At 47.8% G+C, this 14,084-nt stretch overlaps 1 protein-coding gene across 3 annotated transcripts in view; it reads right to left on the bottom strand.

The window, feature by feature from the left end:
• Positions 1 to 5,477, bottom strand: part of LOC135264168 (lissencephaly-1 homolog A) — a 38,673-nt gene extending 33,196 nt beyond the window's left edge. The window contains exon 1 of one of the 3 annotated variants that reach the window (XM_064352877.1): positions 5,286 to 5,477. The gene's annotated coding sequence lies outside the window, so the exon portion shown is untranslated. Of the gene's footprint in view, positions 1 to 5,040; positions 5,065 to 5,145; positions 5,265 to 5,285 lie in introns of those variants that run through there. The other 2 variants (XM_064352879.1, XM_064352878.1) reach the window with 2 other exon arrangements.
• Between the last annotated feature and the right edge of the window lie 8,607 nt (positions 5,478 to 14,084).

Raw genomic sequence — 14,084 nt, 5'->3', positions numbered from 1 at the left:
CACAACGACAGAGGAGCGCTTGTGTCCGTCCGCCACCCAAACCCAAACACCCAACACCAAGGGCAGCAGAAACACGATAAGAATCTGACCCGCAAACACAAGGCATGCAGTCCAGGAGAGAGCAAAGGAGAGGGAGAGAGGGAGGGAGGGAAAAAGAGAGGGGGGGAACTGAACACATGCTCCACAGCCCACTCTGCTGCTGATCAGACAATAGAGCACAGAACAGCACTTTGTCCTCAGAGCAGAAATCTTCCTTTAGCTTCAGCACACACCGACCACACTAAGGGTGTTAGTGTCCTTTAAATAGCCCCTGTGCCGAACGCAGCATACACACTGCATACACACACAGCACCCCTGAGCTACAGCACCATAAACACAGCAGTGCTCAACGGCGACAGAGCAGCGCAGTGTAAAATCACGAGTTAGCGCTACAGCACACGAGCAAACGATCTGCTGCACGAGTGCGGAACAGACACAGGAGAGACAAAGCAATACAGGAACAAACTGAGACCAGCAGCACGAGGCCAGCTAACAGGCCACCCAATTCTGCCAAAACAGGGGGGGGAAGAGCATTTTTTAAGGAAAAATGGTCACAGTTGGCAGCACGTATGACTTTGCACACTAGAGTCTGAAAGACTGATCTCAGGTATCAATACTGAAAGGAGCGCAAGCAGAGACATAAACAGGAACACTGCCCCGGGCCCTGGACCAAGCCTCAGCCTCCTGACTGCGTTGCCGTGACTACCAGACCACAAAGCCCATCCAGGGAGGAAACTGACGGAGCGATGGGAGGGTGTGTGAGGAGGCAGCCGTCCCAGAAGCCAGGTAAGCGGGGGGGGGAGGGATGGGGGGGTTAAAGCCATCCATTGATTACCTGCCAGAGAAGCCAACCTAATCACAAGTGTGAAGCACACGTCTCTCGCTATTACATTCATAATCACCACACGCTGTCGCCGTGCCAACCAAACATCACTCAGACAGGCAGGCACTGGGGACCCAAAGTACAGAACAATACACAACCCCCCCATTTTAAAATAATTATAATTCTAATTATATTGAAGTAAGCATGATGAAAATCTTAGCTGTTACTCGATCCGTCTGTCAGGGAAAGAGTCCTCTACGGTTTCTCTTCTGTTCTGAACAGGAGGCGTCAAACTACAAAAGCGTGCTCCATTCTGGGATTTCCACAGAAGCCCAACGCTCAAATCAGCAGCCCACAGCACCACCGCAGGGGTTCTTTATCATCATACAAAAAATCAGAGAGGGAAGAAACAGCCCCAAAAAAATAAATAAAATTCCAGTCATAATATCGATCGCATCTCGATTCTGAAATCATTCAGCCCAGCCGATAAAGACAGGCTACAGAACCAGTCTTAATGAACAGCAGCACCTATCAATACTACTCCAGCTCAGGCTCTGCTCCAGATGAGGTTAAAACAGGAAGACCAGCCATGCAGAGCCGTGAGGAACTGGAACGTGTTTTTCTGTTTTTACTCACAACAAAGAGCAGCTTGAGGTGGGGGATGTAAATATTAATGCCCCAGGTCCTCAGGTTAAGGCTGTGTTCAGACGCAAGCCCCCCCCCCCCAATCCTGTGGGAAAGGGGGGGTCTGTTTGTAAACCGGCCAAGCTTCACCAGAATGTGCTTAAGCCTTTCCGCCTAATCCTACTTAACTTGTTCACATACATTCTGTGCAGCCCGTTCCCTGCTATTTAAGTCAAATCTGCAGTCCCCAAACACCGACAGAGTCACACTGAAGGAAGGCTGCTTAAGGTGCTGCATATTCCTCAAACAGGGTCCAGGGCAACTGTGCTCCTTCAGGGCAACTGTGCTCCTTCAGGGCAACTGTAAAAAAAAAACACAATAAAAACACAAGATGCTGTACTGGGGGGATCTTCCACCGCCTACTGAACAGAGGACAGGGAGCGAATGACAGCGGGGGACACTTTCAGAGTCACACAGGCCTACAGAGGGCAAGCGAAACCTCTCCACCCACATACGTAACAAATGGAGCCATAATTTCATTTTCACTTTCGCCGGCGTCAGACGGGCCTCAGGTTCCCCGGCCCGATCGCACAGGTGGGTTATCTTACGCAGGGCAGAGACAAAATGAAAACCTGTCCCTGGATGATTGTGCCGTGACCCCGCAAATCGGAACGGGTTATTGGATTTTTCCAAGACATCCATTTAATCTAAATGAGCGGAGAATGAAGGGGGGGAGGAGGTCTTTGCGGTGGTACAAATGTGAAAGACATGCATGATCACCCCTGACTACACTGTCACCTGGTGCATCCCGGGGGGAGGGGGGGCTGTGTCACTGCCCAATTCATTCTGCTGACTTGACCACACACTTATACATGGGGCTGGGTTCATTCCACTGATGGAGCTCTCTGCTCTCCAGAGTCTAACAAGAATGTCCCAATTTAACACTGCGGGATCAATTCAAATGAACACAGAGGGCGGCCCATTGCCCGAACGCATTCCAGTCCGGATTCCCTTAAAATGAGCGGAATCTAGCCATTCAGTTACTGTTCTCATTTACCGCGGGATCCGGTTCCTGTGAAATATCCAGACCGCCACTCAACGCTGAGTCTCAGAGGATGATTAGTCAGAGCGGGAAGCAGAATTGCGATCGATAAATTAGTTTATATAATGCCAGCAGTGACGTCGCCTGGACCTTGCTCGCTGCCATTTTCTACATCAGGTGCTTAATGAACTATCCATTAGCCTACACGTTATCAAATGTGGCTAACCTAACGGCCCCAATAATAAAATCTACCATAAAAAAAACATAAATTATGCCACGCCCTCATACACTCGCGGCTATTGCTGTATTGCAACTTATTTGACAGGTGTATATCTAACACCAGTTAAAAAAAACCCTGTACACCACTCCAGCGCTCAAAAAAATGTATCTGTTCACAAAATACACGGGGACCAACCATCAGGAAATGCCACTTTATTCCGATTCAGGCGTAGATTCCGCATCGGCGGCTATTCTCCGTCCCACAGGCCGTTAAATGTAGCATCGTGATGCACCGGCCCGGGGAGCAACGCGAAATGGTGAGTTCACCGTGACAGGGCGGAGAAAGATAGGCCAGTGACTGGTCAGTTTTAGAGGAGCGCGTCGCGTTCCACCCTGCGGTAAAAGGGGGAACATTTGCAAGCCCGTTTCTCCGCTCGCGATGAAAGGGGCCGCCGCCCACCCCACCCCAGAACAGACAAGGAGGCCGGAATCGAGACACCGAGCAGATCGCAGTATAAAACTGAACGACAGGACATAACGCACCGAAGATCTCTAAAGGAAGCTGTCGCTTGTCTCCTTCAAAAGCATCCAGCTTCTAGTTTTTTTCCCGAATGCGTGTTGCCTGCTCCACCCTAATTTGTATAGCCACTGTTGGTAACGTTAGCTGGTACCCGGTGACAATTGAACGTGGGACACCACAGCACTGCAAAAAACGCTTGCAAACTGACTGAAAATCATAAACATCCACTGCTTCTCTATTAGCACTGCAAACCACAAACGCGCCAATTTCTCACTAGCTACGTCGAGCCTTCGATGAATCTTATCGCATCTTGGCACTGTGGGTAACCGCATACAGATAGACATTCCAAGTCATGTACTGCCCTATTTTTTTGAATAAACAGGTGAACGGGAGATAACTACATTCGTTAGAAGCATGTCGACGTTATATTCACGATCACCAATAAACTACAAATGCCAAGTGGCTTAGGTTTTAAAACTGTAACGCTAGCTGACCAAATGTGACAGGGACACACGGATGGCTTACATTCTTGGACAGTTAGCTATCTGGCTAAACAAACGTAACCGCAGTCGCCAAGAAGCTGACATTTCGTCCTCGTGCATCTTGAATTGCAACGGATGAGAGAATGTCTAATGCCGAGAACTCCACCCTTTCAATAAATCATTTATTTATGCGTGACAAAACTTGGAATATTTAACCAAAGATAACACTCACAGATACGTTATACTGGCATGTCGCTTGCGCCCTGTGTCTGCAAGAGTACACTAATTATTAGACATGGCAATATTCGAAAACCTGTCCAAGGTCGCGAATAACGTTACCTTTAAAAATTTCAAGTCCAAAGGCTAGCTAGCCAGGCTCCTCTGTCTAGTGTTACCAAACAGTTAATTGCGTATAGCCACTAAGGTAGCTAGTTAGAATAGCGAGCCGACCAACAGGTTTCTAAGAAATAAAACAAATGTGCTAGCTAAGTAGCAGTGACAAGCTAATATTGGCTAACAACTTATGGATGACAAAACAACGGGGTCGCGGTAACCATTTTCACCACTTTAACAAAGAAAGCTAACATTAGCCGTCTTATTAGCTCCTATAACACCACGTAGTCTGCCAGCTAGCGCTAACAACCTAGCCATTCGCCCGCTAGCTAAGTAGCGAACATTTCAAGTAACAGTTATATTAAGTAGCTAAGTTAGTTAGCCAACCACACATCTGGTTAGCCAAGTAAGTTACTCAGCCTTACGTGTGTAACATGGCAAAGTTCATTTGCAGGATAATCTTCAATATTTGTAAAACTGCACTAATTTACCATGTCCAAATTAAAAGCAGCGTGGTTTCCAGCAAAACAGCCAAAGTGCAGCTAGTTACCCACCTAGCAAACCACTCCAATTAACTCCACAGAGTGCCAACAGTTAGCCAATTTAGCCATCTGTGATCGGCGTAAATCTAGCTAGTTAGCATCTAAAGGCTAACCAACCGATATCAACACGCCCTTTCTCATCCTCCTCGCTCAGCTAAGTTTGATTCCCGGCGTTTTCAACATCAAACTCCTCAGCTCGCAAAAACTAACCAACATTCCTTACCAGACAACAAATTCTCCGAAATTATTAAGTGTTCCGATCCACATTCAACTTTCGACCTTTTCACATTGAGGACAGCGTTATTCGACCATAGCTGGCTGTTAGTTAGCTTGCTAGCCAAGCTAACGTTACCTGCAAAATAAAGTGTAAAAACATACTACAAACATGTAAATACTTTCAAAAAAAGTTGACCCACTCGGAGATAAAACGACAAGGAGGCAGTCTGTATGGTTGCAAACCGATGTCGTATTCCACTGCGACCAAATAAAAACAAATATTGCCTGTTTTTCTATTTTCCAACCTTATATGCTGCTCCAACGGCCTGTCCGCCATTTTGAGACAGAAAGGAGGCGCAAAATTTGCAGCCACATCGTCAATTTCACCAGTTCGCTTTCTTGCCAGATAAAACCTCCACCGGAAATAAAACCAAATAAATCTTACCCTATTGTATCTCCAATGTCTCTTTTCGTGGATCTGGTACTCATATAATAACAAGATATCATGTATTTTTCGTTGCAAAGTAGGGGACTCTCGTACACTCAGCCTCCTCGCTTCTCCTCCGATCCTTGTTTTCCGTTACCGCATTCGCCTCCGGACGCCGGGTGCGCGCGCGAGCTCGCTGAAACGTGGGCGCGCGCACGCCCTGTGCTGTGCACTGAACTGGTTCTGTGCAGTGACGGTAGCGAGCACCAGCCCCGTTTTTTTTTTTTAATAAAGCAGTTCGTGCAATCCACGAGCGCACGCTCCACCCTCTCTTTTACACCCAAATGTCTTCGAGTAGTTCTTTGATGAAAGGATGTGGTACATACAGGGAGAAAGTAGGTGCATAGTCAGGTGGTTGTGCGTACATACAATGGTATGTAAACTGCCAAAAAAACAAGTACTGACTTTTCAAGGTAACATGGTTAGAATCACTTTTGATACTAGCAACAAGATATGCTGCCCTTCAAAATATCATCAGTATCAGGTGTAGTATTTTAATTATAGCGTGCATATTTAACACGTTTAAAAGGTTGAATGCATTGAATAGACGACATGCAGCCGTAAAAAGAATGAAAAAGACTGGTTTATATATTTGTCTTTATCTATGCCAATAGCTTTTATCCCCACACCTAGACCCTTAAAGCGTGTGCCGTCGACACAAGTAAAAAGTAGTGAAACTAATAAAAGCCCATAGGCTATGCATCTACAAATCATTATTTGCATTGGGAATTTGATTCGCCTATACAATAACATTCTGTCCCAAAGCAAAAAATGAACCTCCTTTCTGTCGCACAGAGACAACGGAGTGGACGATGTTTCATTTTGGCAGCAGTTTAAATAAAAAGGGAGACCTGCCCGACGGTCCCGCGTCAGAAACTACTCCCCTCCAAAGCATTCGTGGAGCGAGATTTCATAGCCCGGCGGCATCATTGCACCCATAGCCTATGCCTGATAGGCTGAATCTCGGCAAAACGTTAATATGAAAAACAGCAGGAACTGTCAGCGCTCGCACGTGTCCCCTACTTCGAGTCAGCAATGGGCGTTCGAGACACAATTGCGTCAGTCTTTCTGATTAACCGGGCCGACGTAACCTGCTTCCAGAAAACCTTACCGAATTGCACAGTCCTTCGAAACATTCAGTAGCCTACAATTGTTAAAAAATACGCTAGAGCGCATTCTTCCAATTCCAGAAGGTCACAACGCTGTTATTCCTGAATGCACTTGTCTTCTAAATTGTGGTGTGTCGCCTACTTTTTTTTTTAACACTTCAAAGGATCACGTACAGCAGCTTGGTTTGAACATTTCGACTCCTAAGCAGTTATGACACTGTGAACCACAAAATGGCATTAATAGGTCTTTTGTCTCCTGCAGTCATTCAAGGGGATCACGGAAGATTTTGTATTTCTGGTGCATTGTGAGGAAGGGACGCCAACACAGCATCGCATTTTAAGAACTTCCAGAGCCACAAAGATTAGGAGGCGGAGAGTCACTGCAATGTAGGTTAAATTCACTGTATCTTAAATGTTTTATGCCCTAAATCTTTTATAGACACGGCTCTTACTCCAGAAAAAAATTGTCGCAGGTTTCTTCAACATCTAAATAAAACAATTTGAACTGCCACAAATATAAGCTTTCATGAATTCCATCAATATCTTTATTTTTATTCAGATCCATACAACTCAACTGGGGAAGAAATATAATTCACTGAAGACGTCAGTTGACGCGTTGAACATTGACAGTTTTTGTCTCCTTTCATGTCCAGAAGCAGGTTGTTTGTTAGAAAAACTCGAGTATGCCATCCAGTGGCATATTCTTGGTAGTGCATCGTGAGAGTCACACAAAGGTGAATACCGGATTTCAGAACAGAGACTGAGGGAGAGAAGTTTCATGAACAAACGAAATGGGTGGAGCTACCGAGTGCTGTCAATCAGCAAGTTGTTTGAACAAATGTCATTAACATGTAAATCCAAAAACTGAAATTATTTGTAAAAATATTTTGTGATTAACAAGGTTTCACTTTTAAGCAGATTCACAAACCTGTAGCTGATTCTCCACTTCAGAATTACTGTTCTCTTCACACTAAATGTAGCTGAACAAAGAGTGTGGATCACTGAGACCAGTTAAACTTTAACATTGTTCTTGTGTTTAAGAATAATAACTTTTTTTTCCACCAATGACCTGTCAGATGGGGTCAAGTGAAGTAGGTGGATGAGAAAACTGTGTTAATCATACTCAGACAGAAGGGGGCGCTGTGCTAATCGCCAGCAGGCAGTTTAGTCAGCCAGTTCAAGCAGCCTTCTCAGGAACTGAGATGAGTGAGTGAGTGAATGTGTGAGTGAGTAGGTGAGTGTGGCTGCGTGGTGTGTGTGTGGTGTGTGTGTGTGTGCTGCGTGTTGTGTGTGTGCGTGTGTGCGTGTGTGTGTGCGTGTGTGTGTGTGTGTGTGTGCCTGCGTGTGAGAGAGACACACGCAGTGGTGAGAAAGAGACAGAAAGTCATAGAGGAAGAGGAGAGAGAGAAAGCATAAAATGAATCTCTGCTTCAGCTCATTGAAATGTTGAGCACACTAAACCCCCCTTTGTGACCCCCCAGGGAACAGAAGGATTCCAACGAGCGATGCATCACCTGTCCTTCTGACAGGTAGAACATGCACCAACAGTTACTGCTGAACTTGTACAACAATAAAAACTGTCCCCCAAACATTTCTCAACCCCCCCCCAAAAAAGTGACTCTCCACACTGCGGTGCACCACACCTCACCTTTGAGACTACAGTCATTTATGATGGTCCAAACGGGTCTGCTGGGTGCTGGAAGCAAAACAGAGAGAGATGGTGTCAGTGGTGCAGTCAAATTGTAGAGGGGTAGAGAGAAGACAGGGACAGAGAGAGAGAATGATGTAGTATAACATGGGCTAGACTAGACATACTCCTGGTTTTCTTTTCTTCCAGGTAAATTAACTGAACAATTAGTGCTGCTGATTGGCCAGACTGCCTTCACACCTGACTCCCAGGTAACGGGAGGGTGGAAAAGCACCAGTTCTTGGACCTCGAGTGCTGTGATTTGCTGTAATAGGGGCTGGACAGTGAGGTTTAATTTGCGAGCTAAAAGTGAACCACACCTTGTGGAGCTGGCCATCTGGGTAGTCTAGGGGATCTATGGCCTAACCTTGACACTGCATGTCATTATAGAAACGTTTAAAAGCATTTTTTGAGTTTGTGATGAGCAGGTTAGCGGACAGGCAGACAGACAGACAGAAAGGCAGACAGACAGACAGACGGCTGTTTTTTCAGAGATTTTAAAAAGAACAGTGACTGATACGGCGCTGTTTAGGGGCTTCCCCACACACACACAGGAAGTATGGAGAGACAAAAAAAGCCCATTTCATTCTTTTCCAGCTACTGCTGCAAATTAATTAATTAACACAGAATAAGCTACTTAGCTTAAATTATTTAACGTTTGCATGGCTGGATTTGCAGAAAACCAGTCCAAGGCCAGAATCGAAGTTAAGTAACTGTGCCGTCCCCTTAGGGATATTTGTGCGCATATTCACACTTTAAAAATGAAGAGGCAGAAAACACCAGCTGATCTCAGCTGTGTCATCACTCTCCAACCTGTGACATCACCACACTCTCTGTGACATCACCACACATTCTGAGGGCATGTGGCACTCACCTGAGCCAGAGTCCCTCCCACCTGAGTGTTTCATCCTATCAGGAGCCCAGGACCCAGGCCACAGGAACAGCATAATTACACCATACATATAATAACATTATTATAATTATAATTATTATTGGGATGAATGTGATGATGATTAATCTTTTTATTCTTTGGCTTCTACTTCTTTTTATTCTCCTTCTTCATATTATTATTATTGTTATTATTATGATTAGTAATGATTTCATTTTCACAATAACATACACAGCTCATGTTGTTACAGAGTCATCATTTACACAGATGGTCATGTCCTCCAGCAGTTACGTAAAGTTTGCCCATGCAGTGAAAAGTTACATAATCTTGAGTTATGTAATCACTGGGATGCACAGAAGCACAGTCACAGACCTGGGGTCCTTAAACAGGACCAGGGTTCTTAAACGAGACTGGGGTCCTTAAAACCTTTCACTCACTTCTGCCCTGGGTCACATGGTTTAGTTCTCAGAATGGTCACCATGGCAACACGTCTGTCACCTAGCAGCACCTGGGCGCGGGTGTCCTGGAGAGTGTGGAGGCCATCGGATGCTGGTGGGCGGAGCCTCTTATCCGGGGGGGTCAGATGTTCAGGACCTCGTCCTCACAGAGGGGGGAGGTTAGGGTGACTCTGTGAGCAGGGCCTGAGGGGGAGATTTGGGGATGGGGGTTTAGGGCGGGAGGGGGTGGAATGGGGCTTCTGCAGGATTAGGATGAGGAGCCTACCCTTTCACAACCGAAATGTATCTCACCACACGCAGAGATAAAAAACACTTTTGATCTCATGATCCCTGTGCCCTTTAACAGTGACGTGGCTGAAAACCCCCCCAGGGAGACACACAGCAGCCATTTCGTGTCAGAACGCTCACCACACACTCTCAGCTGGCGCGGAGAGAATTACTGAGCCAATTAAACAGGGTGATGATTGGTTGGCTGGATCAAAAGAGCCAGGCAGGGAATTTGGCCGGAAGGCCCAGAGAAACGGCGATAAGTTCAGGAAAGACGGTTTTATCGACCCCAGAGCACTGCAGGCAGAGAGAGGCCAGGAAGAGCAGGGTGAGGAGGGGCAGGGGGAGGAGGGGCAAGGGGCAAGGTGAGGAGGGGCAAGGGGCAGGGGGAGGAGGGGCAAGGGGAAAGGGGCAGGGAGGCAGGAGGAGCAGGGGGAGGAGGTGCAGGGGACAGGGGGACATGGGGGCAGGGGGACAGGAGGTTTACCTCCAGTCCTGGAGGGCCACAGTGTCTGCAGGTTTACCTCCAGTCCTGGAGGGCCGCAGTGTCTGCAGGTTTAACTCCAGCCCTAATGCTTTCTCTTCAGCCAGCCTGTCGCTTAAATTCAGCAGCAGAGTACTGAAACACAGCCAAAATCAGCAGACACCGCAGCCATCCAGGACTGGTGCTCGAGGTCCTTGCCAAGTGCACTCACCCTCCTATAAAGCACAGCACGGTGCTGTACCACCAGACACCACTAGGTGGTAGCGATGTGCAGAATGAGATGTTTGGTTCATGCCAGCGATGAGCTCTGGCTAGCAGTACAGCTGACTAGTGCCAGCCGCAAAGAGAAGAGGGTGAGTCTCCAGGATTACAGGAAACCAAAAGATGACATCACTCTTCTCTTCCTCTCCTCTTCCTCCCCTGTGCATGATGAAGGGTGGAGCCTCTGCCAGGAAGTACTCTGGTTGCCTGGATCTCCTCATTTGAACCTTGTAACTGCACAACACACACACATACACAAGCGTGCACATACACACACACACACTCATACGCACACACAGGGACACACACAACACCACAGAATTGATTTTCAGTTTGTGAAAAGCTTCCGCTAGACAGTCACAGTTGTTTTTATTTGAGCAGCCTGCACTGTAATTTAGATAGAACTGAAATTATTATGTCCATAAACCGTACTGGATAAAGTCTTTCTATTCCTTTATGTGACTGCGTTTTCTGCCCATCATACCTAACTTTGCATTGCAAGTTTTAGGGGATTACACTTTAATTCTGATGTTCACTGAAATCCTAATTTGGGCCAAGGGCACCATGCACTGCAATTAACTTTGAGGGAGGCAGTAATGCTGAACTAAGCAGGACTATTCTTACAGTGGTCAGCAGCCTGCAGCCTCTCAAAGCCAGGAACATTCACCACCCCCACCCCCCCGCTCAGGTTTCCTGCTCCCAGCGACGCTTCGGGGACAAAATGAGAGGACGCAACCCTCGAAGGGGGGGTGGGGGGGGCCTGGGGGGTCATACTGGATGACATCTTTGGGTCAGGAGGCCCCTGTGCTCAGAATGGACCTCTTCCTGAAAGAGCACTCCCAGAGAAGAATCCAATCAAGCCTCTGGAGGGGGCGTGGCTCTCCAGCTCTTTGTGACATCACAATGGGGAGGGAGAATCCAAGATGAAGTGAGTGTAGGGGGCATGTTTGGTATTAATCCCATATAATAAGGCCAAGGTAATTACAAGTAATAAGTTAAAAATGTTAAACCAAGTGACCATATTGCAATGCTTGATCAAATGCAAATTCTTCCCCCAGTTTTCCATGTTATGCTTTTTTTTTTTAATTTCACTGGATGACAGTAAGATGTTATGACACGGTGACATTCTAGCAGCGCATTCAGTGGTGTTGCTGTGGTGACGTGCTTACTGGTTGAGGCTGAATCTGTGGGTGGAAGTGGTGACAGTGGCATAGCGATCCTCAGCCATCAGCATGTCCTCTTGGGCCAGGTCCCTGTGCATCTTCCTGTTCCTGGTGGGGGGGTCAGGTCCGTCAGGCACTGCAGGGGCTGCCCAGAGACAGACATTGCCCACAATCCCTAGGGGAACCGTCATACATCATTCTCAGCCACATGTGACCATCCTTACCCATCATCCCTTAGTGTGCCAGAGATTACCCATAATCCCCCCAGGGGACCCATAACACAGGAAGCCATTATCCATAATCCCATAGTGTTTTACCCATAATCCCCCAGGGGACCGGTAAAACAGGGATCCATTACCCATAATCCCTCAGGGGACCTGGAACAGAGAAACTGGATGCCCATAGTCATGGGACAGGCATTACCCATGATCCCTCACTTTACATTCCTTCCTGGAACCCCTGCTGACACGCACCAGGCCTGGGCCACAGTCGCCACGCCCCTCCTAGCCTTCCGCAGGGGCCTCCAGGCCTCCAGGGGGCGCTCTACACTCCTGGGTAGGACGTGCTGAGAAGGGAGGGGCCAATCACCTCCCCTTCATCTGCATTGCCATGCCAACCATGCTTAGACTCCGCCTCCGAAGTTCAATCATGTGACCCATCAATTCTCATCACTGTGGAGTCTTAGCAAGAGAGAGATGGAGGGAAGGAAGGAGAAAGAGAGAGATGAAGGGATAGAGATAGAGACAGAGAGGGAAAGATGGACATAGAGAGAGAGTGAGCGAGAAAGATGGATGGAAAGAGAGAGGGAGTGAGAGAGAGATGGATGGAAAGAGAGAGGGAGTGAGAGAGAGAAAGGGACTGCAGCTGCGACCCGTGTGCATTCTGCTACTCCCTCCCTTTCTTTCTTCTTCTTTAATCTTTGTCTATTTTTACTTTCGCTCTCTCATCGTCTCATGACGTAGTCGCACAGGTTTCTCCAGACTGCTGCCGCAGCACAGAGCGGAGATCCTGTCATGGTTACCACGGGCCACAGGATCTGTGTTTACGTCTGTATCCCTTACTAATTCCCTTTCTTATGTCTGCAGCCGGCGGTAAGATTAATATCCCTACAAACAATAAACAGCGTGAATTATGTTCCGTAACGTTCTGCTCTGGTACACAGAGACCCGGCCGGCCCTGACGTATATATATCACTGAATAAAACACACATATTTCACTCGGAACGTTACAAACACAGGAGCTGGATAAGGGGAAGACCTGCTGGAATGTAAGCTCCGCCCACCTCCAAGTCCAGAGCGTTCTGAGGGCAACTCCGGCTCCAGCTGCAGCAGAGAGAGTGTTCCAGAAGTCTCAAAAGCCTTAGTTCTGGAGTTCTTGAGGTAAATTCCAGAAGCAGACCACTGGTAGTTCTAGAAAATTTTGCGTGTGCAAATTATGTGTGTAAGTGACTGTGTGCGTAAGAGTGTGTGTGTGTGTGAGTGTGTGTGTATGTATGAATGTGTCTGCTGTGTGTGTGTGCGTGTGTGTAAGAGTGTGTGTATGTGTGTGTTTGTGTGAGTGTATGAGTGGTAGGGACCCACAGGAGACCCCATAAAACAGCTCAGAGGCCAGGTGGAGTCAGCAGAGGTTTATTAAAATAACAACACAGCTACAGGCTCTGTGCAGTGCAGCATCAGCAAGCATGTGACAGGAAGTGGGCGTGGCCTCGACTCACTTAGCCACGCCCCCTCATAGAAACTAACACTGCAAACACCCCATGTGCAAAAAAACAGGCACAGTCGATTATTGCTAGGCCAAGCCAGGCTAGAGCAGAGGAAAGGGGGGAGGGAGGTTTAGTTTCTGAAGGGTAGGAGGAAGAGAGGGAGGAGGACGAGGAGGAGGAAAGGACCGTAGGGTTGCTCACTAAAATCCCCCCCATGGTCTGGAATCAAATCATGACCATGCAAACGGGAACTGTGGGTGCTCCAGTAAACTGACAGGAGAGGTTACAGTGATGAGAGCAAGGCTGGGAACACCACTGGACATTCCAGAGAGTGAGAAAAGTTTTAAAAAAAAGAAAAAATGAGAGTCTAATAAGTGGCTCAATAAAGGAAGAGAAGCACAGTTTAGGCCACTCCGCCCCGTCTCTGTGCAGCGCTGCATCACTCCGCCCCGTCTGTCCGTGCAGCGCTGCATCACTCCGCCCCGTCTGTCCGTGCAGCGCTGCATCACTCCGCCCCGTCTGTCCGTGCAGCGCTGCATCACTCCGCCCCGTCTGTCTGTGCAGCGCTGCATCACTCCGCCCCGTCTGTCTGTGCAGCGCTGCATCACTCCGCCCCGTCTGTCTGTGCAGCGCTGCATCCCTCCGCCCTGTCTGTCTGTGCAGCGCTGCATCACTCCGCCCCGTCTGTCTGTGCAGCGCTGTATCACTCCGCCCCCGTCTGTCCGTGCAGCGTCTGT

The sequence above is a fragment of the Anguilla rostrata genome, chromosome 9 (assembly GCF_018555375.3).
Source record: "Anguilla rostrata isolate EN2019 chromosome 9, ASM1855537v3, whole genome shotgun sequence".
In the NCBI taxonomy this organism is placed as follows: Eukaryota; Metazoa; Chordata; class Actinopteri; order Anguilliformes; family Anguillidae; genus Anguilla; species Anguilla rostrata.
Note: the sequence above shows the minus strand (reverse complement) of the source record. Positions and strands in the feature narration are given on the sequence as shown.